The 12,134-nt window shown below is 41.7% G+C and overlaps 1 protein-coding gene across 1 annotated transcript in view; it reads left to right on the top strand.

Moving 5' to 3' along the window:
* LOC309968321 (uncharacterized protein) overlaps positions 1 to 11,514 on the top strand; it is a gene marked incomplete at its 5' end in the record, with an annotated part of 168,954 nt that extends 157,440 nt beyond the window's left edge. The window contains one exon of the mRNA XM_082849527.1: positions 11,402 to 11,514. The remainder of the gene's footprint in view (positions 1 to 11,401) is intronic.
* Between the last annotated feature and the right edge of the window lie 620 nt (positions 11,515 to 12,134).

The following is a 12,134-nucleotide window of genomic DNA, read 5'->3' as shown; positions in this document are numbered from 1 at the left end:
CTGATTTTGGTATCAGGGTGATGGTGGCCTCATAGAATGAGTTTGGGAGTGTTCCTCCCTCCGCTATATTTTGGAAGAGTTTGAGAAGGATAGGTGTTAGCTCTTCTCTTAATGTTTGATAGAATTCGCCTGTGAAGCCCTCTGGTCCTGGGCTTTTGTTTTTTGGAAGATTTTTCATCACAATTTCAATTTCAATGCTTGTGATTGGTCTGTTCATATTTTCTATTTCTTCCTGGTTCAGTGTGGGCAGGTTGTGCATTTCTAAAATTTTTTCAATTTCTTCCAGGTCGTCCATTTCATTAGCGTAGAGTTGCTTGTAGTAATCGCTCATGATCCTTTGTATTGCTTCAGTGTCAGTTGTTACTTCTCCTTTTTCATTTCTAATTCCGTTGATTTGAGTCTTCTTCCTTTTATTCTTGGTGAGTCTGGCTAATGGTTTATCAATTTTGTTTATCTTCTCAAAGAACCAGCTTTTAATTTTATTGATCTTTGCTATCGTTTCCTTCATTTCTTTGTCATTTATTTCTGATATGATCTTTATGATTCATTTCCTTCTGCTAACTTGGGGGTTTTTTGTTCTTCTTTCGTGAATTCCTTTAGGTGCAGGGTTAGGTTGTTTATTTGAGATGTTGCCTGTTTCTTAAGGTAGGATTGTATTGCTATAAACTTCCCTCTGAGAACTGCTTTTGCTGCATCCCATAGGTTTTTTTTTTTTTTGCTGTACGCGGGCCTCTCACTGTTGTGGCCTCTCCTGTTGCGGAGCACAGTCTCTGGACACGCAGGCTCAGCAGCCATGGCTCACGGGCCCAGCCACTCCACGGTATGTGGGATCTTCCCAGACCGGGGCACGAACCCATGTCCCCTGCATCGGCAGGCTGACTGTCAACCACTGCGCCACCAGGGAAGCCCTCGCATTGGTTTTGGATCGTCATGTCTCCATTGTCATTTGTTTCTAGGTATTTTTTGATTTGCTCTTTGATTTCTTCAGTGATGTCTTGGCTATTTAATAGCGTATTGTTTATCCTCCATGTGCTTGTATATTTTACAGATCTTTTCCTGTAATTGATATCTAGTCTCATAGCGTTGTGGTCAGAAAAGATACTTGATACCATTTCAATTTTCTTAAATTTACCAAGGCTTGATTTCTGACACAAGATATGATCTATCCTGGAGAATGTTCCATGAGCACTTGAGAAAAATGTGTATTCTGTTATTTTTGGATGGAGTGTCCTATAAATGTCAATTAAGTCCATCTTGTTTAATGTATCATTTAAAGCTTGTGTTTCCTTATTTATTTTCATTTTGGATAATCTGTCCATTGGTGAAAGTGGGGTGTTAACGTCCCCTACTATGATTGTGTTACTGTCAATTTCCCCTTTTATGGCTGTTAGTATTTGCCTTATGTATTGAGGTGCTCCTATGTTGGGTGCATAAATATTTACAATTGTTATATCTTCTTCTTGGATTGATCCCTTGATCATTATGTAGTGTCCTTCTTTGTCTCTTGTATAGTCTTTATTTTAAAGTCTATTTTGTCTAATATGAGAATAGCTACTCCAGCTTTCTTTTGATTTCCATTTGCATGGAATATCTTTTTCCATTCCCTCACTTTCAATCTGTATGTGTCCCTAGGTCTGAAGTGGGTCTCTTGTAGACAGCATATATATAGGTCATGTTTTTGTATCCATTCAGCCAGTCTGTATCTTTTGGTGGGAGCATTTAGTCCGTTTACATTTAAGGTAATTATCGATCTGTATGTTCCTATTCCCATTTTCTTAATTGTTTGGGTTTGTTATTGTAGGTCTTTTCCTTCTCTTCTGTTTCTTGCCTAGAGAAGTTCCTTTAGCATTTGTTGTAAAGGTGGTTTAGTGGTGCTGAACTCTCTCAGCTTTTGCTTGTCTGTAAAGGTTTTAATTTCTCCATCAAATCTGAATGATATCCTTGCTGGGTAGAGTAATCTTGGTTGTAGGTTTTTCTTCTTCATCACTTTAAATATGTCCTGCCAGTCCCTTCTGGCTTACAGAGTTTCTGCTGAAAGATCAGCTGTTAACCTTATGGGGATTCCCTTATGTGTTATTTGTTGCTTTTCCCTTGCTGCTTTTAGTAGGTTTTCTTTGTATTTAATTTTTGACAGTTTGATTAATATGTGTCTTGGTGTGTTTCTCCTTGGATTTATCCTGTCTGTGACTCTCTCTGCTTCCTGGACTTGATTAACCATTTCCTTTCCCATATTAGGGAAGTTTTCAACTATAATCTCTTCAAATATTTTCTCAGTCCCTTTCTTTTTCTCTTCTTTTTCTGGGACACCTATAATTCGAATGTTGGTGTGTTTAATGTTGTCCCAGAGGTCTCTGAGACTGTCCTCAGTTCTTTTCATTCTTTATTCTTTATTCTGCTCTGCAGTAGTTATTTCCACTATTTTATCTTCCAGGTCACTTATCCGTTCTTCTGCCTCAGTTATTCTGCTACTGATCCCTTCTAGAGTATTTTAAATTTCATTTATTGTGTTGTTCATCATTGCTTGTTTCCTCTTCAGTTCTTCTACGTCCTTGTTAAATGTTTCTTGCATTTTCTCTATTCTATTTCCAAGATTTTGGGTCATCTTTACTATCATTATTCTGAATTGTTTTTCAGGTAGACTGCCTATTTCCTCTTCATTTGTTAGGTCTGGTGGGTTTTTATCTTGTTCCTTTATCTGCTGTGTGTTTTCCTGTCTTCTCATTTTGCTCATCTTACTGTGTTTGGGGTCTCCTTTTTGCAGGCTACAGGTTCGTAGTTCCTGTTGTTTTTGGTGTCTGTCCCCAGTGGCCAAGGTTGGTTCAGTGGGTTGTGTGTCCTTCCTGGTGGAGGGGATTAGTGCCTGTGTTCTGGTGGATGAGGCTGGATCTTGTCTTTCTGGTGGGCATGTGCACATCTGGTGGTGTGTTTTGGGGTGTCTGTGGCCTTATTATGATTTTAGGCAGCCTCTCTGGCAATGGATGAGGCTGTGTTCCTGTCTTGCTAGTTGTCTGGCATAGGGTGTCCAGCACTGTAGCTTGCTGATCATTGAGTGAAGCTGGGTCTTGGTGTTCAGATGCAGATCTCTGGGAGATTTTCGCTGTTTGATATTACGTGGAGCTGGGAGGTCTCTTGTGGACCATTTTCCTGAAGTTGGCTCTCCCACCTCAGAGGCACAGCACTGACTTCTGGCGGGAGCACCAAGAGGCTTTCATCCACACGGCTCAGAATAAAAGGGAGAAACAGGGCTTCCCTGGTGGCGCAGTGGTTGAGAGTCTGCCTGCCGATGCAGGGGACACGGGTTCGTGCCCCGGTCCCACATGCCGCGGAGCGGCTGGGCCCATGAGCCATGGCTGCTGAGCCTGTGTGTCCGGAGCCTGTGCTCCACAGTGGGAGAGGCCACAACAGTGAGGGGCCCGCATACCGAAAAAATAAAATAAAATAAAATAAAGGGGAGAAACAATAGAAAGAAAGAAAGAGGGTAAAATAAAATAAATAAGATAAAATAAAATAAAGTTATTAAAATAAAAAATAATTATTATGAAAAAAATTTTTTAAAGTAAAAAAAAACCAGAAAAAAAGAACGGACGGACAGAATCCTAGGACAAATGGTGAAAGCAAAGCTATACATACAAAATCTCACACAGAAGCACACACATACACACTCACAAAAAGAGGAAAAGGGGAAAAATATATATATATATATATATATATATATATATATATATATATATATCTCGATGCTCCCAAAGTCCACCTCCTCAATTTGGGATGATTCATTGTCTATTCAGGTGTTCCACAGATGCAGGCACATCAAGTTGATTGTGGAGCTTTCATATGCTGCTTCTGAGGCTGCTGGGAGAGATTTCCCTTTCTCTTCTTTGTTCTCACTGCTGAGCTTTGGATTTGGACCCACCTCAGCTTGTAGGTCGCCGGAGGGCATCTGTTCTTCACTCAGACAGGAAGGGGTTAAAGGAGCAGCTGCTTCGGGTACTCTGGCTCACTCAGGCCGTGGGGGAGGGAGGAGCACGGAGTGAGGGGCGGGCCTGCGGTGGAAGAGGCTGGCGTGACGTTGCACCAGCCTGAGGCGCACCGTGCATTCTCCCGGGGAAGTTGTCCCTGGATCATGGGACCCTGGCAGTGGCGGGCTGCACAGGTTTCCAGGAGGGGAGGTGTGGACAGTGACCTGTGCTCGCACACAGGCTTCCTGGTGGCGGCAGCAGCAGCCTTAGCATCTCATGCCCGTCTGTGGAGTCCGCGCTGATAGTCGCAGCTCACGCCCGTCTCTGGAGCTCCTTTAAGCAGTGCTCTTAAACCCCTCTCCTCGCGCACCAGGAAACAAAGAGGGAAGAAATAGTCTCTTGCCTCTTTGGCAGCTCCAGACTTTTCCCGGACTCCCTCCCAGGTAGCCGTGGTGCACTAGCCTCCTTCAGGCTGTGTTCACGCAGCCAACTCTAGTCCTCTCCCTGGGATCCGACCTCCGAACCCTGAGCCTCGGCTCCTAGCCCCCGCCCGCCCCAGCGGGTGAGCAGACAAGCCTCTCGGGCTGGTGAGTGCTGGTCGGCACCGATCCTCTGTGCGGGCATCTCTCTGCTTTGCCCTCCGCACCCCTGTGGCTGTGCTCTCCTCCGAGGCTCGGAAACTCCCCCCTCCACCACCCACAGTCTCTGCCCGCGAAGGGGCTTCCTAGTGTGTGGATACCTTTCCAACTTAACAGCTCCCTCCCACTGGTGCAGGTCCCGTCCCTATTCTTTTGTCTCTGTTTTTTCTTTTGCCCTACCCAGGTACGTGGGGAGTTTCTTGCCTAATGGGAGGTCTGAGGTCTTCTGCCAGCGTTCAGTAGGTGTTCTGTAGGAGTAGTTCCACGTGTAGATGTATTTCTGATGTATCTGTGGGGAGGAAGGTGATCTCCGCATCTCACTCTTCCACCATCTTCTCTAACCTCCTCCTTTTTTCATTTCTAATTCTGTTGATTTGAGTCTTCTCCCTTTTTTTCTTGGTGAGTCTGGCTAAAGTTTTATCAATTTTGTTTATCTTCTCCAAGAACCAGCTTTTAGTTTTATTGATCTTTGCTATTGTTTCCTTCATTTCTTTTTCATTTATTTCTGATCTGATCTTAATGATTTCTTTCCTTCTGCTAACTTTGGGGTTTTTTTGTTCCTCTTTCTCTAATTGCTTTAGGTGTAAGGTTAGGTTGTTTATTTGAGATTTTTCTTGTTTCTTAAGGTAGAATTGTATTTCTATAAACTTCCCTCTTAGACCTGCTTTTGCTGCATCCCACAGGTTTTGGGTCATCGTGTTTTCATTGTCATTTGTTTCTAGGTGTTTTTTATTTTCCTCTTTGATTTCGTCAGTGATCTCTTGGCTATTTAATAGCGTATTGTTTAGCCTCCATGTGTTTGTATATTTTACATTTTTTTTTCTGTAATTGATATCTAGTCTCAGAGCGTTTTGGTCAGAAAAGATACCTGATATGATTTCAATTTTCTTAAATTTACCAAGGCTTGATTTGTGACCCAAGATATGATCTATCCTGCAGAATGTTCCATAAGCACTTGAGAAGAAAGCATATTCTGTTGTTTTTGGATGGAATGTCCTATAAATATCAATTAAGTCCATCTTGTTTAATGTATCATTTAAAGCTTGTGTTTCCTTATTTATTTTCATTTTGGATAATCTGTCCATTGGTGAAAGTGGGGTGTTAAATTCCCCTGCTGTGACTGTTTTACTGTCGATTTCCCCTTTTATGGCTGCTAGCATTTGCCTTATGTATTGAGGTGCTCCTATGTTGGGTGCATAAATATTTACAATTGTTATATCTTCTTCTTGGATTGATCCCTTGATCATTATGTAATGTCCTTCTTTGTCTCTTGTAATAGTCTTTATTTTAAAGTCTATTTTGTCTGTTATGAGAATTGCTACTCCAGCTTTCTTTTGATTTCCATTTGCATGGAATATCTTTTTCCACCCCCTCACTTTCAGTCTGTATGTGTCACTAGGTCTGAAGTGGGTCTCTTGTAGACAGCATATATATGGGTCTTGTTTTTGTATCCATTCAGCCAGTCTGTGTCTTTTGGTTGAAGCATTAAATCCATTTACATTTAAGGTAATTATCGATATGTATGTTCCTATTACCATTTTCTTAATTGTTTTGGGTTTGTTATTGTAGGTCTTTTCCTTCTTTTGTGTTTCCTGCCTAGTGAAGTTCCTTTAGCTTTTGTTGTAAAGCTGGTTTGGTGGTGCTGAATTCTCTTAACTTTTGCTTGTCTGTAAAGGTTTTAATTTCCCTATCAAATCTGAACGAGATCCTTGCTGGGTAGAGAAATCTTAGGTGTAGGTTTTTCCTTTTCATCACTTTAAATATGTCCTGCCACTCCCTCTGGCTTGCAGAGTTTCTACTGAAGGATCAACTGTTAACCTTATGGGGATTCCCTTGTATGTTATTTGTTGTTTTTCCCTTGCTGCTTTCAATATTTTTTCTTTGTATTTAATTTTTGATAGTTTGATTAATATGTGTCTTAGCATGTATCCTATATGGGACTCTCTGTGCTTCCTGGACTTGACTGACTATTTTGTTTCCCATGTTAGGGAAGTTTTCAACTATAATGTCTTCAAATCTTTTCTCAGACCATTTCTTTTTCTCTTCTTCTTCTGGGACCCCTATAATTCGAATGTTGGTGTGTTTAATGTTGTCCCAGAGGTCTCTGAGACTGTCCTCAATTCTTTTCATTCATTTTTCTTTATTCTGCTCTGCAGTAGTTATTTCCACTATTTTATCTTCCAGGCCACTTATCAGTTATTCTGGTATTGATTCCTTCTAGAGAATTTTAATTTCATGTATTGTGTTGTTCGTCATTGTTTGTTTGCTCTTTAGTTCTTCTAGGTCCTTGTTAAACGTTTCTTGTATTTTCTCCATTTTATTTACAAGATTAGGATCATCTTTACTATCGTTACTCTGAATTGTTTTTCAGGTAGACTGCCTATTTCCTCTTCATTTGTTAGGTCTGGTGGGTTTTTACTTTGCTCCTTCATCTGCTGCATATTTCTCTGTCTTCTCATTTTGTTTAACTTACTGTGTTTGGGGTCTCTTTTTCACAGGCTGCAGGTTTGTAGTTCCCATTGTTTTTGGTGTCTGCCCCCAGTGGGTGAGGTTGTTTCAGTGGCTTTTGTAGGCTTTTTGGTGGAGGGCACTTGTGCCTGTGTTTTGCTGGGTGGGGCTGGATCTTGTCTTTCTGGTGGGCAGGGCCATGGCCAGTGGTGTGTTTTGGCATGTCTGTGAGCTTAGTATGATATTAGGCAGCCTCTCTGTTAATGGGTTGGGTTGTGTTCCTGTCTTGCTAGTTGTTTGGCATGGGACGTCCAGCACTGGAGCCTGCTGGCCGTTGGGTGGAGCTGGATCTTAGCATTGAGATGGAGATCTCTGGGAGAGCTCTTGCCAATTGATATTACCTGGTGCCAGGAGGTCTCTGGTGGTCCAATGTCCTGAACTCGGCTCTCCCACATTAGAGACTCAGGCCTGACACCAGGCCAGAGCACCAAGACCCTGTCAGCATATAGCTCAGAAGAAAACAGAGAAAAAAAATAAAATTTTTAATAAAATTAATAAAAATTTTTATATTATTTAAATAAAAAAGTAATAAAAAAAGAAGAGAGCAAGCAAACAAATCCACCAATGATAACAAGCACAAAAAACTAAACTAAGATAAACATAAAAATCAGAAACAAATCAGTTGCAGACAGCAAACCCCAAATCTAGAGTTGCTCCCAAAGTCCACCACCTCAATTTTGCGACTATTTGTTGTCTGTTTAGGTATTGCAGAGATGCAGGTACATCAACTTGATTGTGGAGATTTAATCTGCTGCTCCTGAGGCTGCTGGGAGAAATTTCCCTTTCTCTTCTTTGTTTGCACAGCTCCCGGGGTTCAGCTTTGATTTTGGCCCCACCTCTGCGTGTAGGTCACCCTCTGGCATCTGTTTCCCGCCCAGAGAGGAGGGGGTTAAAGCAGCAGCTAATTAGGGTGCTTTGACTCACTCAGGCCGTGGGGAGGGAGGCATACGGTGGTCACAGTTGGAAGGTGGGACGAGCCTGCAGTGGCAGAGGCCAGTGTGACGTTGCAACAGCTTGAGGTGCGCCATGTGTTCTCCTGGGGATCCTGGATCTCAGGATGCTGGCAGTGGCGGGCTGCACACGCTCCTTGGGGGGTGTGGATAGTGACCTGTGCTTGCACACAGGATTCCTGGTGTCAGCAGAAGCAGCGTTCGCGTTGTTCGTGCCCGTCTCTGGTGTCCGCGCTGATAGCCACGGCTCGCGCCCATCTCTGGAGCTAGTTTAGGTGGTGCTCTGAATCCCCTCTCCTTGTGCACCCTGAAACAATGGTCTCTTGCCTCTTAGGCAGTTCCAAACTTTTTCCCGGACTCCCTCCTGGCTAGCTGTGGTGCACTAGCACCCTTCAGGCTGTGTTCGTGCAGCCAACCCCGGTCCTCTGCCTGGAATCCAACCTCTGAAGCCCGAGCCTCAGCTCCCAGCCCCTGCCCGCCCCGGCGGGTGAGCAGACGAGCCACTTGGGCTGGTGAGTGCCGGTCGGCACCGATCCTCTGTGCGGGAACGTCTCTGCTTTGCCCTCCGCACCCCTGTTGCTGCGCTCTCCTCCATGGCTCCAAAGCTTCCCCCCCACCACCCCCCATCTCCACCAGGGAAGGGGCTTCCTAGTGTGTGGAAACCTTTCCTCCTTCATGACTCCCTCCCACTGGTGCAGGTCCCGTTCCTGTTCTTTTGTTTCTGTTTTTTCTTTTGCCCTACCTAGGTACGTGGGGAGTTTCTTGCCTTTTGGGAGGTCTGAGGTCTTCTGCCAGCATTCAGTAGGTGTTCTGTAGGAGTTGTTCCACATGTAGATGTATTCCTGATGTATTTGTGGGGAGGAAAGTGATCTCCACCTCTTACTCCTCCACCATCTTGAAGGTCCCCCCACCTTGTGATATTTTAAATCATCATCATTATTATAATTTAAAACTTAGGGAACAGGTTCAGAGCCTTTAATAAAAATTAAGTAGAAATCTGATCCAAAGCCAGTTCTCTCTGACTCAGAATCCCACGCACCCAAAATCCCATCCTCTTTCATTACACAAGGAAAGAAAGAAAGAAAGGGAAGAAGGGAGAGAAATCAGGAAGAATGGAAAGAAAAGAGGAGAAAAGGACTGAAGGCAAGTAGGGGAGTAAAGATGTGAATTCAGGAAAGTTTCTCTGCAACAAGCAAGAGAGTCAAATTGACCATTCCATTAATTTCATTGCTCCTACTGTGTTTTAATTTTATGGTACAGGAGTACCTTAATATAGACCTAAACACAGATTATAGAAATAGAGGGGACAAAAATCAGCATTGGTAACAAAAATGTAGTATACTTAATGGAAAGACCTCTGATTCTCTGTTCAATTATGTTTTCTACTGAAATGAAGGCGACATTTAGGGTATCTACTTGCTAATACTGCCACCTTGCTCAACTTTCTGAGGTTTTCGCTCATGTCCAAGAAACTAGAATATAGAGCTGATAGTGAAGGAATTTACTGATCCATGTGTGCTATTTAAATTTTCTTGAAATTATTCAAATTTCTCTAGCCTAGAAATCAGGGCAGAATCTCAGGACAGATGGGTTGGTAATGAGTTTTTCACCTCTTTCAGCTGCCAAGCAATTTGGAAATTGCACGAGGCCAGGCTTTGTCAGTGCAGTTTGGCACTTCAACTTGAAGACTAGTCTGACACCAGGAAATTGTCATCATCAGCTAATGCTTAGCAAGTGTGGCACGCCAAGTGTCATGAAAATGGAAAGAAAAATAATGCTCTGTTCTGATTATAGCTTCCTCACAAGTTTGGGTTGCAACTGATTTCTCTGTCGATCTAGAAGTTCAACTTCTATCTCCAGTCCAGGCACCCTTCTTAGTTTTGTTCCCATGTGTTTGATTATCTACTGGACATTTTTACTTGGATATCATGAAGATACCTCAAAGTGCCTACGCTCAAAACTGAGTTCTTGACATTACCCGAGAAAACCCTTCTTGCTCCAGTGTTTCCTATCTTAATAAATATTAATATCATCCAACCATCTAATGGTTCAGACCTGAAATCTCTCTTGATTAATCCCCTCCCTCCCTGCACCATATCCATCCAATCGCCAAGGCCTGTTGGTTGTATTTCTTAAACATTTCCTGAATCTGTCCACTTCTCTCCATCCCCATCCCCATCATTAACTTTAGGTCACCATCAAATTTGACCCGTACTCAGGTGTAGATCCCTCCCTGAAGGTCACTAACTCTTCCTATTCTGCCCAATCCATTTTCTCTGTGGAGCTAGAGTGGTACTAAACATCACATCGTGCCATTCTCCTGCTGGAAACCGTTCCATGCTTTCCACTGGTTGGGAAATGAAGTCTGAACATCTCAGCGTAACTTAGAAGGCTCTTATCCACCTCCTCAGCATCATTTCTTACCAGTTAGTCATTTAGTTAGGAAATATTTATTGTGTTCCAGACCTTGTTTAGGCTCTAGAAATATGGTCAAAACTTACATACTATTGGGAGCACACAGACAATAAGCATGGAAACAAATAAATGAATAATGATTTTAAGTACTGACAAATATTCACCAGGGAGATTTTTGTGGGACCTGCCTCTTATAAGCTTTTCTCTATTCCATCTAAACTAACTTACATGTTTCTGACATGTGCTCCCCTATAAGCATATGTTAAAATTGTTATAATTTAGCACCCTTTATTTCTTGCGTATCTATCTTCTATGCTGGATCATTACAGATTTGACAAGAGCAAAGATTCTTTTTAGATATTACTATCTGATCCCAGTGCCTAGCTTTTTCCTGACATATGTCAGGTGTCTAATAAATATTTGTGAAGTAAATGAATGTTACTTCCTTAGTATGAATTGATTGATAAGTTCTTATCTGGGTGAAAATAAAAAATATATGGTGAAATTAAAAATTAGATGAAAATAAAAAGTATAGGCCTTCTGAAATTTGTAACTTTTCAGATATTGTAGGCTTACATGAATTACGTTGAACTTCCCAATATAGAAATTGATTAAACTTATTCACTCCAAATCACTAAATCCTTGCAGATAATAAAATTCTATGCATTACCAATCTCTTAGCTTTTCTCATTTGCTGAGAAAACCAAATTGAGAAAGAACTTTGGAGAACTGCGAGCTGAAAAAAATATGGTCTGTAATTAAAACACTGTAAGGAAGAAACATAGATGGCTTCAGTGGTTAATGTATTAGCAAAGAAACAAGAAAGTGAGTTGGGATGATCATAGGTGTTGCTATGTTAATAACGTCAGTTTGTTCAGTGCATTTATCTTTCCAAGATTTATACCTATTAATCTGTTTTATCAAATTTTAGGTTTTTGCAAGGAGTAGTAGAACGGTGTTACACCCTTCTAAAGGGAAATGCAATGACCACACAATCTTCCATTTTCAAGGCCTTTGGAGAACATTTTGTCTACCTCTGCTCACCAAAAAGCAAGAAAATCACAACAGATATCAGCTTGAATAAAGGTTTGGATTAGCTTTTATATGCTTTTTAAAAAAATAGTTTGTCCCACCCTTAAAACAAAGTATTTGGTTACTAATTTTTACGGTTTTATCCTGCTATGGGTGAAAAACAACTTCTGGGAGACTTTGAGTGCCAGTCCTTTATTATTTCCTTCTTAAAGTTTTTCTTACAACATCCTGTAGTTTTTCTGTGGTGGTTTAGGGTATGTATCAGAGTTTCTGTTAGAAACAGTAGCTTTCAAAAAAAAATACATTGGCACACAATCTCCAAGAATATTTGTCTTATCAAATTATTTTAAAGATGAATACTGCTTTTTCAATCACCACCATTCCTCACCAAGCTCATTGCTTGCAAATATTCCATTATATATACCTATGGTTGGAAATCAGTTACTGGGTTCCCAAATGGAAATAGTTGCAGACAGAATGCAACTAGACAATATTGTGGAAAAACCATGGGCTTTGGAGTTAAAAGCCACTAGCCCGGTGGTGTGTGATGCACACCACCCCCCTTTTCATCTCTCCACAATTCCTTATCTAAAATTTACCTCTTGAGTCCCTCAGTTCCAAACCAATCAAGG

Source organism: Leucopleurus acutus (genome assembly GCF_964270905.1).
Source record: "Leucopleurus acutus genome assembly, chromosome: 11".
Taxonomy (NCBI): Eukaryota; Metazoa; Chordata; class Mammalia; order Artiodactyla; family Delphinidae; genus Leucopleurus; species Leucopleurus acutus.
The sequence above is the reverse complement of the archived record's forward strand: the minus strand, read 5'-3'. Positions and strand labels throughout refer to the sequence as shown.